Genomic DNA, 17,622 nt, shown 5'->3' with positions numbered 1-17,622 from the left:
GCATGAAAAATCTTATAGAAAACACAGCTGCATGGTATTTAACAGCACCAGTTTTAGGATAGCTTCTTTTAAAAGGTGTCACACCGTTTTGAAGAGTTTCCTTACACTTAACAGCAAGCACATCCAAAGAAAGAGAAAAGAAAAGTTTCTGCCAACCCTTCTAACTCAAACATTATGGCATCAGGGATAAGAGAAAAATCTTTTGGCTGACTAAAGAGCAATGTAGGTTCAAATTCAAGCGTAAGTTGATATTGCCTATAATTGGCTCCCGAGCCAAAAAACACAGACAAAAAGAAAAAAAAAAATGGAAGGCATTAAACAACCGATGCATTCACTATTCTTGAAAACGTCAGTGTTTTCATTTAAGTTATTTTTTTACATAACCTTCAGTTTCATGGCTCATAAAGTTAATTTGGAGTTACTTCCCTTCCCGTAACGAGCCAGCGCAGCTCTCCTTTACATTAGCTAATGTTGGTTCAGCATTCTGAAAATAGAAAGTGCTTCATCGAGCTAAGTGTTATCATCATCGCCAGGGTCACCCAGGAGGCACATCACCTTGGCACTTACTTCGACGCCCGTCTGCTCGCCCTTTTCCCCTCACAACCCAGTTCTCACGAAGAGCTGGTCTTTACTGACAACATAGGCTGAGCTCGCGACATCGCTCAGAGCTGTGAAAAATTTTGTGCCCTGAGGGATTCTTCCGTCAACCTGGCAACTACCTCTCAGAGAGATGGATCGCCTACACGGACAGAAAAACCCCCTTCCGCCTACACTATGGCATGACAGCGGCACAGCTGCAGGGCCGTAGCTATTACTGTGCTTCGTCGACAACAAACCCGACCGGGCGCCTTCGCCCCTTAACAGATTTTGTGATCATTGGGCAGTTCACCCGAGGATGGGCCGCAGAGCTGGTGCACACACACACACACCCACCCCGAACATCTAAAAACACTGGTGACCCCCGACTACTGATCTGACAAGCAAGCTACTTTATTATTTTTAATTTTGTTGCAACAGAAGTCAATTTTATACCTTTTCTTAAATATATAAGTGGTACCACACTATTTTAATATTATGGTTGGGGTATAATCATAATGCCTTTTTTAAAGTTCAAAAAAGTCTCGGTTATAAACACACACACATATTTCTGCCTCAACAAATAACGCAATTGAAAACAAAAAATTCTTTATTAGTCAGTTTATTTTTATTTTTATTCAAAGAAAAAAATGTGAGGGGAAACCTCAGCATGAAGTAATATTAACAAAATGTCAGTTTCTTGTTTGGGTTTTTATGAACTTGTTTGTGCTTTTAAATAGAGCTATAAAAGTGTCATAGCAAAAATGTTTAAAAACAATTTATGCATAAAGCTAACCAAACAATTTCAACAGGTTTCCACCTTTGGCTCCCAAACACAACAAAGTGTCATAAAAATTTAAATACCCTCAAAGTGTTTGCATAAACTTACATTTAAAATTTTTGTTTCATTGTTATACGCTTTTCTTTTATGTTATGTTAAAGGGAAGTATTGATGGCTAAAATCTGTGCTTCTAAATAGTTAATTTACTGGTGATAATTATTCCACTTTTAACTCTAAAAAGCTTGGTAAAAATTATGTTACTAACTCTTTTGCTAAAGCAGAGTACTGTCCAGCCGGGGAAAGCAATACACCTCCTCAGAGAAGATTGTAAGCATCTATTCTAGCAGTTAAGCATTACATTTAGAATATTAGTAATGCACCTCAAGTAAAAATTAACAGCTATGCAACAATTTCAAAAGCATAGCTTGAGTTATAAACTACTTGGTGGCCATTACATTGTAAACAAACTAAGTCAATCTGTGTATTAAATCTGGGTTACTGAAAACAAGGAGAAATGTAAACAACAAAAAAACTAACTAGCTGTTTAAGGTTGCATCCGACAGACCAAAGACACGAAAAGAGATCAACACCACTCACTATATCTTCAACTGACTTACTCTGAAGCCTTGGCCCTTACTTAACCTTGCAGGCCTACATTTCCAGCAGTGTCTAGTGATTTGGTCAGAACAAGACCATTTGGTTTGGCAGGAACAGGATCAAGTGCTAAGTATCTGAAACTCAGGCCCCTTTAAAAATCTCAAATTGGGCACCAAAAATCACTTTTGAATATTTATCATTCCACCCCACCGGTTAAATAACTACAATAATCTCTTCCTTCTCAAAGGCTTGGAGGATTTGTTATTAGCTTGTCACGTACATTTTAAACATGTAAAGTGAAACACAAGTGCTAAATATTATTACCTTTATTCAGGTTTCTTGTCCAATAAATTAATTGAAAGCAAAAACACTTGCTCAGTACAGCAGTGTTCTGCGATCACACACATTCATACCGAACTCTGGGTAATCTACAACAAGTTATACAATTTTACATGAAGAAAAGGAGGACTTGTGGCACCTTAGCTCACGAAAGCTTATGCTCAAATAAATGTGTTAGTCTCTAAGGTGCCACAAGTCCTCCTTTTCTTTTGCGAATACAGACTAACACGGCTGCTACTCTGAAACCAATTTTACATGAGAAAGTATTTACAATACAGCCTCAAATACAGCAAAGCCTTGTATGGTATAAAATGCAATGACAGTTCATAGCTACCAAAAATATATTGATTGACGGTCTCTGTCCCAGACAGAGCTGACCAAGCCCATCAAAAGCAATTACTCCATTTGTGTCCCCATGAGACACTGTTGCATAGGGGTTCTCCCTACCATAGGGGGGGCCCCCTTCTTTGTACCACAAGTATCACATTTCCTGCATCACTTTTCTACATCCTGCCCGCATTTCCCTCAACAGAAATTCTCTTAGCTGGGCTAAGGTTTTGGCAGCCCCAAAATATCCAGCAGTTTTACATTTATGACATAACCTCAGAACCTCCTTTTTCAGTGTATTTGGTACAACCAGCTGGTTTCTCCCATCTTTTATGCACTCTCTCATCTGTCAATTCTGAGATTCCCCACTGTGACCAGAAAGCTTTTACTGTGGTATTTTGAGGGGATGCTACATTCGCCAATGATTTTCTAATCAAACAAACACTATTCTAAATCAGGATCCTCTCTTTGGGAAGCACTTAGTTGCTCCGGGGTCCATTTCTGAAACCCTACATCCTGTGCTCCAGGGAGTGAACCAGGAACCCTTTGCACTTCTGCAAATGAAGAGAAGAGACGAGATAGCCATCTCTTCCTGAGAACACTCATTCCTTTGAGTAACCAATTCCTTGCTCTCCCGCCTAAGGCGGTGTTTGCCATTAGCCTCCCAAGGAGGCCATCAGCATTACCATGATTGTGTCCACAGCTGTTGTGTGTCTATGAAGTCACAGCATGGCAGTTTTTCCAACCACCTGGCAAATGGCCCCTTAGGATTCCTGAATCTAAAGAGCCATTGCCAAGATGCACAGTCTATCCTGACCCATATAGATAAATGGTGAAAAATTTCCCGATAGATTTAACCACTGCCAGGAATTCCTCTCACACGGTGCAGTAATTCCTCTCTGGAGGACGTAGACGACTTCTGCAATAAGCCATTACCCTCTCAAAGTTTGTGTTCTTGTGACACTACTGTCCCCAAACCGGGAGCATTAGTGACTGTAGGCAGACCAAGACAGGAGCAATCACCAGAGCCCTTTTCAACTCTAATCACATTTAGTGTGTCCTTTGGAGGATCCTCCTCACCCCCCATCCCACTTTCTGTGGGGATTCCACAGGGCTCAGATCCTGGGTCTCCTTCTCTTCTACCACTCCAGCTTAACTCTGGGAAATTTCAACCACAAATTCAATTACCAACTCTATGCGGTCAACTCACAGATCTACCTTTCTACTCCAGATCTGTCTCCTACCCAAAGGGGGAAAAAAAACCACTCTCCTTGTCTCTCTTCATCTCCTTGTGGATGTCCAGTCATCAGCTCAACGTGGCTGAAACAGAGATCTTAATCTCTCCCCAACTCACTCCCTGCAACCTCCTTTCTCGGTCATGGTGGGCAATACTACCCCCCCCTGCCCATCCCCCTACATACACACACATTCACCTCTGCGATAATTCACTGCATTTATTTGCTTTTGATAACCCAGGTAAATTTTCCAAAAGCACTAACTGTAACTCCACATGGATTTCCAGTGTAAAACTGTCATATATTGTGCTGCTCTTCTATAGTATTTCAATTATCTCAAAACTCTGGAAACAATCATGCTTACAGCAATCCCCCTCCAGGTAGGTATTACATACATTATACAGCTGGGTAAGCAGAGGTAGAGAGAGGTTAATTGACCTCCCTAAAGTTTCTTAATGAGTCAGCAATCAAGGGCGGGGAAGAGAGATCCTGGCCAATGAAGTGACCGTTTTGCAACTGACACCAATGGAGATTGGACTGCATGAGGTGATCCTAACTCTCATTCCCTGGCTTACAAACTTTTATTAATATCATGCACCTATTCTTCTTCAGAGCACACTGCAAGCTAACACTGGATATATTCTCACCCACCCTTACAAATCCTAAGCTAGAAGCAAATGGGAACCTCTATCCAGCTATGCAATGCCTAGAAGTCACATTAGCATCTATACAGATTTATCAAGGTTACTGATAATCAATGGCAGATAGCTAAACCTTAACAGCTGGTGTTTTCCTGGCTCGCACACTGGAGCAGAGGTCACAGAAGCATACAAATCATAAATGCACATTCACAGCAAGTGAGATTGGGGGAAAATAAAAATCAGAGATATCACCTGCCTAAAGCATCAGCATGTTTTTTGCATACAAAATTCTTTAGCTGAACACAAAGTTAGGTCAGATCACACCTTGACTACAAACAGAATTGTTTGCAATCCTACCAAGTACCTTCCAATCACATGCAGAGTATACAGAGTTTACTGCAGTAGAAACAGGGCTAGTCTCACTGGGTCAAAATGTAACCCCTAGCCCCAGGCACAAGAAGCCACAGGAGGGATAGACAGTCATGCAGCTTCTGCTGCTCCAGCCAGTCTGGCGTGAGCCGCAGTTGGCTTCGCCAGAGAGAGTCTGCTCTTTGTGCATTGTCAGGGAACAAGAGGAGCACGGTCAGAAGAGAGAACAGGAAATTGCCTTTTTTGTCAATTTTCATTTTATCACTCCAGAGATTACCGTTCAAAAGTGGAATGTACACTTGTTGCCCACAGACACCATCAGACCAGCCCTGTTTACTCATCATAAATATTTACATATCAGCCACTAAACTCAACACTTGCAGGTAAGTGGGCTCAGTATTCTTATTTCTATATGGATGAGACCTGCTCAACAGTGGCCGTAACTGCTCTCTTTTCTCTAACACGTCTAAAAATATGTAATGCATCAGTGAGAAACTTTATTGGGTCTAGATTTCCACATGGCTTTGACACAGATTAGTGTCTCTGGGATCTCATGTAGGCATAAAGCCAGGAGCTTCAAATATACATGACAGTAACAGTCTGAAAATAAACAACAAAAACAACAAAAGAGCGACACACAACCGTAGAAATAAGAACTATGGATAAATATTAAAGGACAAAACAAAGGGCCAGCTATTTACATGCACATCAACAATGCATCTTGCATCACAGGACATGCTGCCAAGTCAACTGCATTTCCCTATGTTCCGCTTCCAGTTTCAAAATCACTTCAATATCTTTAATAGACCTTAAAAAATACTCCCTGGGGTCCATGAATTGCAGTTCCCAGCAAGAATGTCATAGGCAGCCATTTGAAAGAGAGAAATCTGGGTGGAAAAGGGAGGGGACCAGCACTTGTTGGTTGAAGGCACAGAAGTGACACAAGATCACAAGGGTAAGAGCAGAAGAATCAATTTACCAACTTTCCAGAGTACCACAGAGCGCAGTTCAAATTAAAGGAAAGCCTGCAGCATTCCCGCTAGAGGAAGCTTCGTTGTCCCTTGAAAAATGTCCTAGTTCCAACTGTAATTCTGATTTTACACAACAGCCACTCAGTTACACAGAGACACACCCACACACACACCTGCCTAAAACAAGCATTCCTCAGTTCATTTGCTCCCACAATTCACAATGATCTGCTCTGGATTCTGAGCCTATTAATAGTTCTGTGTGGTTTCTCCTCTCCCTAGCTCATATATATTTCAGCTGGGGTGTGGAAGGGAGAGCAGAGGCCCTGCCAGTTCATGCTTTTCCCTCTAGGATGCTGTATGGGCAAGTTCCACGCTGTGTGTGCAGATGCCAAGCCTTTCTCCCCAGTCAATGCACCCTGCCAATTAGCAAGGGCTACAACAAACTCCTCTAGCCTTTCCTCACCCCCACCTCATCCTTCCATTATGGAGCATTTGGGGTGGGGAGGAAGATCAATTACATCGACCTTAGGGTGGGGAGACTAGTTCTCTCTCTCACTTTCCCCTAGGGAGGTCCTTTTTTTAAAAAAAATCCTTCCTCTTTCTAAAGCAGGAGTTAGCCAAGCAGTTGCTCAGCAGATCACCCCCCCCCCCGGTCTCGCTGCGGGGAATCCCAGCCTAGACGAGATGGGACTGATCGGGGGGCGCGGGGGGGTCCTGCCACCCCGGGACATGCATACCATGTTTTAGAAAGAGCGGTCAGGCGACAAGCCAAGATCTGGGGCAGGAAGGGCTGCCCGGGAAAAGTCTGAGTTACCCTGCGCGCTTTGCAGACACACGCCAATATTGGGAGGGGGGGGGGGAGTTGTTTGGGGTTTATTTTTTTTTTAAAAAGGAACAAATGCATTTAAAGTGACTTTTATCCATTCAGCTCATTCTGGCATGCAAACACCCCCCGCCCGCCCCCATCACACACCAGCCAAGAGGGATTCCCCCCCTCCTCCCCCTTCTGCTTGTTTTGGAGAAAGTAAGTCTCGGGGGGGGGGGAACCCTTCCCCCCCTTACCTAGTGCCTCTGCTAATCGCTTCTTCTTTCAAATCTTCCTCCTTCTTCTCCCCTAGTATAACGAGGATCCGTAAAGTAAGAAGGGGGGGGGAGTTTGGGAAGGAAATGAGCAAGTGTGTTGGGGGGGGGGGGAGAAACCAACCCAAATATCCCCTGGATCAATTGCTGGAGGAGGAGCGCGCGGCTCGGTGTCTCTGCCCTTCCATCTGCTGCGGTGTTTATAAATCCAGAGCCTGGCGGGAGGGGGGGGGGGGCGGCTCTGTTTTCCCCGGAAACCTCCCCTCTCCTCGCTCCCTTTCTAAGATGTCTGTCTGCGGCTGCTGCTCTCTTCTCCGGAGCCTTTGCAAAGGAGCAAGTTTGTGATCCGCCTCTGGCGGCGGCTGCCGGCTGGCTGCTCCTCCCCTGCGATCCGGCGTGGGGAGGGAGCGGGGGCAGAGAGCCTGCGAGCAGCGATCCCCCCCGCCCCAGCTCCGCAGCAGCCCGGCTTGCACCAGCCGACTCCCCGGGTTCTTAAAGGGGCCGGGGCGCGAGACTCTGCACCGCGCTGCAAAGCGGCCGGCGCCCGCGGGGCCCCTTCCCCCGCCGCAGCCACGTTCCCTCTCCGCGGGCGGGCGGGCTCCCTTGCATCGGTCGGGTTTTATTTTTCTCTCCCGACGCAATTCCTTCGTTGTTTTTTTTTTGCAAAGCGGGAAGCATTGCAGACAGCAGGGCACGGCCCCTGCTACCCACTGACCTGCAATAGGCACTGGGCTGTTTTACAAGGCTGAAATGAGACTTTGCAAGGGGGGGGGGAATCATAGAATATCAGGGTAGGAAGGGACCTCACGAGGTCATCTAGTCCAACCCCCTCCTCAAAGCAGGACCGATCCCCAATTTTTGGCCCAGATCCCTAAATGGCCCCCTCAAGGATTGAACTCACAACCCTGGGTTTAGCAGGCTAATGCTCAAACCCCTGAGCTATCCCTGCCCAATCTGCGAGCCAATTCTGCTTTTTTAAAAAAAAAAGATATTTTTAAAAGAAAAAAATCTGGAGGATATTGTGAGCCCTTCGTTTGGGGCCCCAGTGCTGGGTTTTTACTCTTTGTTCCGAACCAACCGCCCTGAAGAGTTGCAGAAAGCCTCAACACCAAGTAGTGATCAAAACCTGCAACTTCAATAGCAAGCGACCAACCCTGATTGATTACAAAGGGGAACATGCAGCGTTGGGCCCTGACAAGCCAGCATGTGGTTACCTTTAGTCCCGCGTTGCCAGCTCTCCTGATTTCATTGCACGTCTCATGATAGTTGGTGTTTTTCTTAAAGCCCCAGCTCCTGGGGAGTCCAATGATTTCATGAGATTCTTAACTTTCTAAGTACTTTTCTAGCCCTCACAGTTGCAGAGAAAAACCTTGGAAATGTGAATCGAGTGCATGCTAAAAGCTAGGAAGCCAGAGAACCATTTTTTTTTTGGGTAGAAACCTCCTTTTATTAGTAAAATAATTATTAAAATAATTATTAAAATAAAAATAATTAATAACACCTAGCACTTTTCATGAGTAGCTCTCAACCCTTCACAAAGGTCAGTGAAAGTCGGTCATGATTTTTTGGAGGCATGACGTGATTTCTGAATGCTTGTGGTTGACAATACTGCTTTACACACAATTGGGGCTACTTGCAAGCGTGTTAAACGTGTATGTGTCTGCAGGATAGGGATCTAACTCACATGCATAAGTATTGACAGAATCGGGCCCATGGTTGTAATAATATTTCCAGACACAGTCTGTGATTCTGCAAGCTTCCTCCGCAAAGAAAACCCCATTTATTTCAGTGAGAATTGAGGCTTCCAATTAACATGAAAAATCAATTCCAACATGTCCAAGTAAAACTTTCGCATGTGTTTTAAGAAACTAACAGTTCACACAAGGTGTTAAAGGAGCGTTTCAAAAAGGTCTGTCTGATTGCAGTTTATTTAGTTGGCCAGTTTTTCCTATTTGGTCATTTCCTTTTAGCAGGCACAAAACCTTTCTGTTTAAAGATACATCACAGCTTATGCTGGGGGGAGGAGAGTGAGGGGGGAATGCAAAAGAGGCCTTAACCATTGGACTGGTTACATTGCTTTATAGTTTCCAAACACACCTCTGTCAGCTGGTGTCAGATTGTTTTACAACAGTTCAGCACATCTGCAGGGAGAAGTGAAAATCACTGCAGAATTTGCAGGCAAAAAAAAAAAGAAAGGCATGCCCCTGTTTAAATAACTGTGTAACGGGACAGGGGGGCATAAACCTACCTACCCCAGGAAATTCAAGGCTATTGTCACCATCCTCATGAAGTTGTGAGTGTGAGGGAGGAAACTTTAGGACTTGATTTTCACAACTGTTGAGTACCCACAACCCCATCTGAAGTCAGTGGGAAACGCAGGGTCTCAGCACCACTGTACAGAATATAATGAGAGAAATTCTGCCCTGGAATACATGCATTTATCTTCCATTGCTTTCAGGGGTATCTAACAATCAACTATAATAATACCCAGCTCTTTACAGCACTTTCCATCAGTAGATCTCAAAGCACTTTACAAAGAAGGTCAGTATCATTATCCCCATTTTACAGACAGGAAAGCTGAGGCACAAAGAGGCAAAGTGACTTACCCAAAGTCACTCAGAAAGGCCAGAACTGGGTACTTCTGTCTTGAATCAGAATTTCCTGGTTTGGTTGGTTTGTGCCCCAAACTGGACATTTTGGAAAACCTAGGCAGTTTAACAAAAATTGAAATTCAGAACATCCCAGAGTGAGGAAAAAAGCCCACTTCTGAATCATCTCTTCAGCTCATTCCCATCAATTGGAATTAATCCAGCCCACCCACCATCTTCCAGTTTTTCCACCATTATTTCATTTTCTGGTGCTCCCCTCACCCCCATCTTCCCTAACTTTGGCCCCAACCCTGCAATCCACAAGGAGTTCACAGCAGGAGCAGGGCTTGCATGTGTTCCCCTGCCGCAGGCCAGCACAATCAGACATGACCTATCATCATTTGTGCCAACATGTTGTGGACCTCTAGAGCTAAGAGCATAAGTCTTCATCACTTGAGTTAAACAGACAGGGCTCTATAGCCTGGGGATGTACCAGCCTCACATCCTCCGTGGACCAAGCACAGACGAGAGTGGGTAACACACCCTGACCAGTAAGTTACTTACAGCAGCTGGTGTAGCATGTGGCCTCTTAATCCCGGGCCTGTGGTTTCCTGCAATATTAGCTACCACTGAGCACATTCAGCTCTTAACAAACAATTAAACTAAATTACTGTGCCATCACGGTCATTCATTATTTAAAATGTACACGTATCTGTCATTTTTACGGCCTGACCCTGCAATGATCTCCGCATGGTGCAAGCTGTGGAGAGCTCACGGCAAGATCTGGGCCTAAGTCTTCACTTCGGAGTTTGCCGGAGTAAGGATAGCGGGATTGAACTAATCGTTAGCAGACTATTAGCCAACTCAAGCGGACTTTTGTGAACTCTTTGCCGTTCCATCTTTAATAAACTCAAACTCCTTTACGGAAATATTTAAAGCAGCTCTTTTCCTTTGCAAGAAATATAGGGGTTGACAGGAGATTGGACCGGGGAGTTTTCCCACCCACTTTAATGAAAGACAGAGCAAGCCCATAATGTGTTAACTACTTTTTATATGGCTTTTCTGTGATACGCTAGCAGCGTCTTCTGCCAACTTTACTTGGATCCTAATGTCAGCGAGGCCCTGATCCTGCAATGAGTTTTAGATGAGCATAGGGGTCTGTCAGCTGTTTTTTTCTCCCGCTGATAATAGCTCATCTTAACTAATTAGCCTCTCACAGTTTGTATGGCAACTTCCAACTTATCTGTATGTATATATATTTCTTCTTACTATATGTTCCATTCTATGCATCCGATGAAGCGGGCTGTAGCCCACGAAAGCTTATGCTCTAATAAATTTGTGAGTCTCTAAGGTGCCACAAGTACGCCTGTTCTTTTTGCGGATACAGACTAACACGGCTGCTACTCTGAAACCTGTCATTACAGGATTGGGACCTCAGAGGGACTCTCTTCCTGGCTTCTTGAGTAATAATAATACCTAGCCCTTTTCATCAGTAGATCTGAAAGTGCTTTACTATGGAGGTCAGTCTCATTACTTCCATTTTACAGAATGGGAAACAGAGAGGCACAGGCCAGCAGCAGAGCTGAGATAAGAACGCAAGTCCCTGTCCAGAGCGCTATCCACTAAGCAACACTGCCTCACTAGTAGAGTTGAATGGGAAGTGATCACCAGGCAGAAACGTGAGGGGTCAGCATCCTCTCCCTTAGGACTCAAGAGTTAAACTTTGGAGCCCACTCCCAAAGGTCAGCTGGGACCAGATTCTCAGCTGGTGTAAATTGGCATAGCTTCATTGTAGTCAATTGATTTTCACCAGCTGAGGATCTGTTTCCCCACTCCCCCCGATGTTCTATCTCCTTGTCCCATGTCTAGCTGAGGGCTGGCAGCTCCCTATTGCAATTTCCAAAGTTTGAAGCAAGGTCAGGTGGCCCTTGCAAACCACCGTTTCCTTCAATTCCACTTAGGCATGCAGCAGGCAATGCCGTCTGAGTGGCTGAGATATTGGCATGCTGCATATTCAGCAGCAGTAATTGGATTTCCGCAGAAGCACTGGGGTTTATCTGTGTTATTTCTGCTTCTTTCAAGTAACTTTTGCTGCAGGAAAGTACCTGCTGCGGGGGGAAGGAGGGGGGAATGAGCTGCAACCTGTTTGGAGTATTCCTTCCCCCACTGCCCCTGGCAGGCACTGGGTACAATTGTAACAAAGGAGGGGTACTTTCCACTACTCAGGAGCAGTCTCCTCACGTTTCTTTACAAGATTAGGCAACACTTTATTTGACTTGCCTCTGTAAATTCTAACCCAGAGTAAAAAGCAAAGCTGGAAAGAGGAGCTGGCACTGGGATCTGGATCAGATTCATTTCAAGGCATGATCTGGTGGGGATTTAGGTTTGACAGTGCCGGGGGCCAGGTGGAAATCTGGCAAGATCAGACATTTGAGAGATTTCATTATCTTAGACCAAAATTTAATTTAAATTTGACGGGGGTCTCTCATCGTCTATGGGTGTGCTTATCTGGAACGCTCCTGCAAATCTTATGCGACTGTCCAGCTACCAAATACACAGTCCACAGTCACAAATCGTATTTAGCTATAATAGTGGGTCCAAAAGCACCATGGGATAAACTCCGCTGTTCACACTTACACCAACTAAGAAGATTTGGCCTGTGCTAACTTGCATAGCTGTGTAAAGAAGAAAGTCCAAGGGCTTCCCCATTGCCACAATCTCAGTATGGTGTGTGTTTGCATGCGTGTGTGTGTGTATATATCTCTGTGTGTGTGTGTGCATGTGTGTACGTGTGTATATATCATACACACACACACACACACACACACACACACACACACACACACATATATTTAAAATCTGGTAGTCTATGCATGCCTTCTTTGGAATTCTTGTTTTAAGTGTTAGTCTTGCAGAATTAATATCTTGTGACGCAAAGTGGCAGTTCAAATCCCCTCCTCTCGCAGATGCAATTATCTTTGAAGATAAAGGACTCAATTTATCAGCGTTGCATTCTGGGGGGCTTATGCTCTAGCTGATTAGCATCCGTTGTTGTCCTGTAGCTGTTTTTGCATCTGTGGCATTTCTCAGGGACTTTTTTTGTGTGGCTTAAATGAAAGTCGCCCCTCCTGTAAAGGTTTCACATATTATTTTACAACCAGGGGGAGTCAGCATTTGAGTTCTTGGTGGTGCTGGAAAGAACAATAAAATAAAACTAACTTTAGAAAGCGTTAGAAGTTGGAAGTGTGTCTCAGTGAAGTTCACCTAATCCTGCTAGGGCAGAGACTGTTGCTGTTCGGTGTTTGTACAGCACCCAGCACCACTGTCCCATACCATAATATAAACATTTGCTAATGTGACTACTGTAAGAATAATAGCACCTCCCAAAACAAGAGGGCACGTTCTTTACAGAAATAAAAATTTTATTAAAGTTAATGTTTAAAATCAAATTTACACAAGTTAAGAGGGAAGGTCCTGTACATCTGGGGTTGGGGTTGGGTTACGGGGGATTGCAACTATCAGTTATAAGGTTCACGAGGTACATACATATCACATAACCTGCATAGATCCAGACTGGGGTGTGGGAGTTTTTAAAGTGTCAGTGGATAAATGGGCTCAGGTACACCACCCATGGAAAATATTAAGAGTCCAAGTCCGTATTCGTGTAGACAATAAGTACATAGGTGGGGTGCGTCCCTTGGTTTGTCAGGGAAGGGAGGAAGTGGGTTATTTCCCTGGTCAGCGTTCTCGGTTACTCAACCTGATACTGGAGGTGTCCTGTTCGGTGTAGATGTCTCTGGACCACCTGATGGTGTCGGACACCATGTTCTACACCTTTTAAGAACCCAAACATCTGACTGTCTAGAAACAAAGGGGATCAAGCTAGTTCCTGAATTCCATATAATCCTTTATCACTGCACACAATTTACACTCTCCACCCAACCTTTAAGTTGCCCCCCACCACAACATTACTAGGCTAGAATTCCCTGAATGAAATCCTATGGCCCATGCTATGCTGTGCATGTGTTATAATAGTCCCTTTCTGGCCTTAAAAATCTATTATGTTACATGCTTCTTAATGTATTCTCTTTGGGGAAAGATACTGCACCTATCGATGAGTTTGTAAAACACCCTCAGTATTGCCAACCACAAACATCCAAACATAATGAGTTAAGCCGCCCCGCCAATAAGACGGGCTTACCAATTAATTTTGGTTTCTTTTTAATTTGTGTTCTTGTTTTTTAAGCCTTTAGGCTTCATGTTTTCAAGCTTTTCCCCACACCCATGAGAGTTAGAGCGTCCTTTTTCTTTTCAATGAAAGCTGAAGCTCTGAAAGAATGACAAGACTCCAGGAGCTGGAGCTTTAAGAACAACACAGAATATCATGAGACTCGTGACAAAGTTGATAGGGTTGGCAGCACTGGTACCTAAAAAAAGAGGTCCCAATCTTGGGTGGGGTCTTTGGGTGCTACAGTAATATAAATATTAAATATAACTTGCATGAATATGGTTGTACCAACTCATCAAAAGTATATTCGCAGTGCAAACCTATAGATAGCTTGCACCAACTTTCCACAGCATTTCATTTCTAAGCTAAAGTTGATAGCTATTTCATCAGATAAAATGGTAATGCAACATGCTTCTGAAATATGGCACAGAAGGGGATTTCACAGACTGATTAAGAGCTGGAGACCTGCCTTGAATATGGAAAACACTCCAATATGGGAATACAACTGCCCTAATGGCAGGCCAAATACAAGAAACTGAGGCATTTTCTTGGGTGCACCTAACTGCCACAGGAAAACTAAGTTAAATGCAAAATAGAAGTCACCCTTGCTATGAAACCACTCTCCTATTTAAAGCTTAAGGGGGAAGGTAATTACATTTAATACAATTGCAGCTTCTAAATTAAGACACATGATAATGGACTTTATCTGAGCATCAGCCCCATAGAAAGAACGTGCATAAAACCATTACCAAGTGGTTTACAGCAACCCTTTGTTAACACGTAGGACTTTTCTTAGCTGGGGAATTCTTCTGCTGTTTAATATTCATCATGGCCATGGCCCAAATCCTGCAGTCCTTACTCTGGATCTCTATTGGAATAAGAACTTCAGCATTTGGCCTGTTAAAGGACTAGAGAGTGGTAAAGCGAAACATTACAAGGACTTCCACAAGGAAAATGGTTCAAAACGCTTGCAGGTAGCTCTTGAGGCCTTATTGACATCTACACTTAATGGTTTTCAATTCGATTTCACACCAGTGAAGCTCATTCTGTATTTTGGGCAGGCACACCCAACCATGTACCGTACCTAAAGCTAGAAGCAAGTCGAGCAACTCTTGGGTGCTCCAGCATAAACATATGCTAATTGCTAAAAGCTGGGCCTTTTTTTCCTCCTGCTATACAGTGCATGTGCAATGACTCTTGCATAGACTCTTGCATGTCAATGAGTCTTGCCTTGCTGAGATGTGCGCAGGATTCCATCCCAGCTGCAGAAAGACACATGATGCCACAGGTATTTCTACAGGTGCCTGTGACTTTTGTGTCATGGTGCACGCTATTTGTCATGGCTTTTCTGGAAGGCTCGATGTGGTGGGCACAACTGGACCTACACAATGGCTGATGCAGTCAGGGCCGGCTCCAGCTTTTTTCCCGCCCCAAGCGGCAAAAAGAAAAAAAAAAAAACAAAAAAACCCCAAGCCTGGTTGAGCTGCCGCTGAAGTCCTGTGGAAGAGGAAGAGAGGGACTGCAGGGCCCGCCGCGGAAGACCCGGACGAGCCGCCCCGATGACGGACGGCATGCTGCCCCTTTCTATTGGCCGCCCCTGGCACCTGCTTCCTTCGCTCGTTCCTGGAGCTGGCCCTGGATGCAGTGCCACTTGGTTTGAGAGATCCTTCTAATTGTGCGGTTGACCTATTTTCATATGTTTCTATGCCAGTGGTTCTCAAACTTTTGTACGGATGACCCCTTTCACATAGCAAGCCTCTGAGTGCGACCCCCCGCTTATACATTAAAAACACTTTTTTACGTATTTAACACCATTATAAATGCTGGATGCAAAGTGGGGTTTGGGTGGAGGCTGACAGCTCGCGACCCCCCGTGTAATGACCTCACGACCCTCTGAGGGGTCCCGACCCCCAGTTTGAGAACCCCTGTTCTATGCCCATGGGTGAAAAGGGTGTGAGTGGGACTGAAGTGGTCAATAGCACCGGGGCTGAATTTCACCCACAGAGAAACACTGAAAGGCATAATAATATGTAGAACTTTAAAGCAATAAAATAAGGACTGGTCTACACTTAAAAGGTCTACTGCAATAGCTATGTGGGTTAGGTCTGTGATTTTTTAGGGACATAGGTAACCCCTAGTGTAGACTATTGCAATTATATGCATCTGACTGTGCTTACAACAGTACAGCTTATGGCAGTATAATACTGCAGTACAATACAGCATAAACTATACTGGTATAAACAGTTATCCCGGTATAACAGTGTGTCCACACTAGAGGGTTTTGCTGGTTAATTATACCAGTATGACTGTACTGGCAAAGCCCTCCTAGTGTAGACAAGACCCAAGTGTGTTAGTACCAAAGGGAATCAGACTATAAACAAATTGTAACCTGTTTACAGCATTCTTCAATCACGGTCCAGACAAGGAGATGGGCTAAATGACATAACGGGCCTTTTTCTATTCTCAGCGTCCATGGTGTATATGTTTTTAGTAGGATGGAGTAGGGTGAAAGGAAAGTTGCCGGAGGATTATGACTTCACGTTGGGCGGTCAGTCACTCCAGCGTCCCTTACCTGATCCTCACACAGCCTCTTCTATTTGGCTTTAAAAAACAGCTCACACCATTTTCCATGTCTGCTTTCAAGCGGGCCATGACCTATGGAAACAAATGATGCAACGTGAACATAGCACTCAAATCTGCGCTGTGAATGAACAACTGACAAGATGCTGGCAGCTTGATACTAATACGGAAATGGTCTGAAAAGCAGCACAGCTGTCTTTGGCCAGAGCACACATCACAGGGGCACACTCTCAGAGTATTTCATTGGGCATTTTATTAGCAACAGACAGTTCTGAGTTCCAATTTGCTAGGCTACTGTGGACAGAAAGCCAGAGTCCTAACAGCTTGTGGCCATTAAGGGAACCAGGATACTAGTTCTCAAGAGAAGGTGTTTAATCTTTTGTTTCCGAGACAGATTCCAATATGACAATTACGGCTTGTCTACGCTTGCCATTGCCTCGCTCAGGGGTGTGAAAAAACACCCCCCGGAGTGCAGCAAGTTTCAGAGCTGTAAAGTGCCAGAGTAGACAGTGCACCAGGGCTGGTAGCTATGCCCCTTGTGGAGGTGGGTCTTTTAGAGCTCTGGGAGAGCTCTCGCCCAGCGCTCTGCCGTGACTACACAAGCCACGTTAAAGTGCTGCCCTGGCAGCCCTTTAACATTGCCAGTGTAGACTAGCCCTTAGAGTCTGCTTTCTGTATATCCCCTGCAGTTTCAACAGTGCAAGGTGTTCTTGTGCAAAGTGCACTGTTGAGCAGCTACAACATTCTTCCCCAGAAGTGGCCGCATTTCTGAGGCGGAGGACAATACACTATACAGAGAGATGTGTAATGGATTCAGAGAGGTTTGGGGTCTTTGGAAGAAAGGCATTACAGAGAAATGTAGCATGGTCTGGTGGCTAGGGCACTAAGGCTGGAACTCAAGAGCTCTGGGGTTTTTTCCCCCACTTCTGCCACTGACCTACTGTGCGAGCTTGAGGCAGTCCTGTCACGCCTCTGTTCCCCCTCCCACCTTGTCTAGTTAGACAGCAAGAGTTTTGGGGTCAAAATTGACTATCACTCTGTGTTTGTACAGCACCTAGCAAAATGGGCCGCCATGTTCAGCTGAGGCCTCTCCACACGACAGTCCTACAAATAATAACATCACGCATCCGCACTACACACTAGTCATGATAGACGGTTGAGCGGAGGTGAAAAGTAACTGTGATAATCTCTTGCATTTATACAGCGCTTTTCAGCCTGAAATAAGACTCCCAGAGTCTTTTCCAATATGTCTGGTTTGTAATTCTTCGCCCCATGCAAAGCAGCCACCTCTATGACGCACTGAAGCAGAA

At 44.6% G+C, this 17,622-nt stretch overlaps 1 protein-coding gene across 41 annotated transcripts in view; it reads right to left on the bottom strand.

Moving 5' to 3' along the window:
* Positions 1-7,510, bottom strand: part of NCOR2 (nuclear receptor corepressor 2) — a 397,818-nt gene extending 390,308 nt beyond the window's left edge. For 29 of the 41 annotated variants that reach the window (XM_043529101.1, XM_043529097.1, XM_043529118.1 and 26 more), the window contains exon 1: positions 6,899-7,378. The gene's annotated coding sequence lies outside the window, so the exon portion shown is untranslated. Of the gene's footprint in view, positions 1-6,898 lie in introns of all 41 variants that reach the window. The other 12 variants (XM_043529098.1, XM_043529106.1, XM_043529111.1 and 9 more) reach the window with 6 other exon arrangements.
* Between the last annotated feature and the right edge of the window lie 10,112 nt (positions 7,511-17,622).

Source organism: Chelonia mydas, chromosome 15, assembly GCF_015237465.2.
Source record: "Chelonia mydas isolate rCheMyd1 chromosome 15, rCheMyd1.pri.v2, whole genome shotgun sequence".
Classification (NCBI taxonomy): Eukaryota; Metazoa; Chordata; order Testudines; family Cheloniidae; genus Chelonia; species Chelonia mydas.
This window is presented reverse-complemented; position numbering and strand designations above follow the sequence as displayed.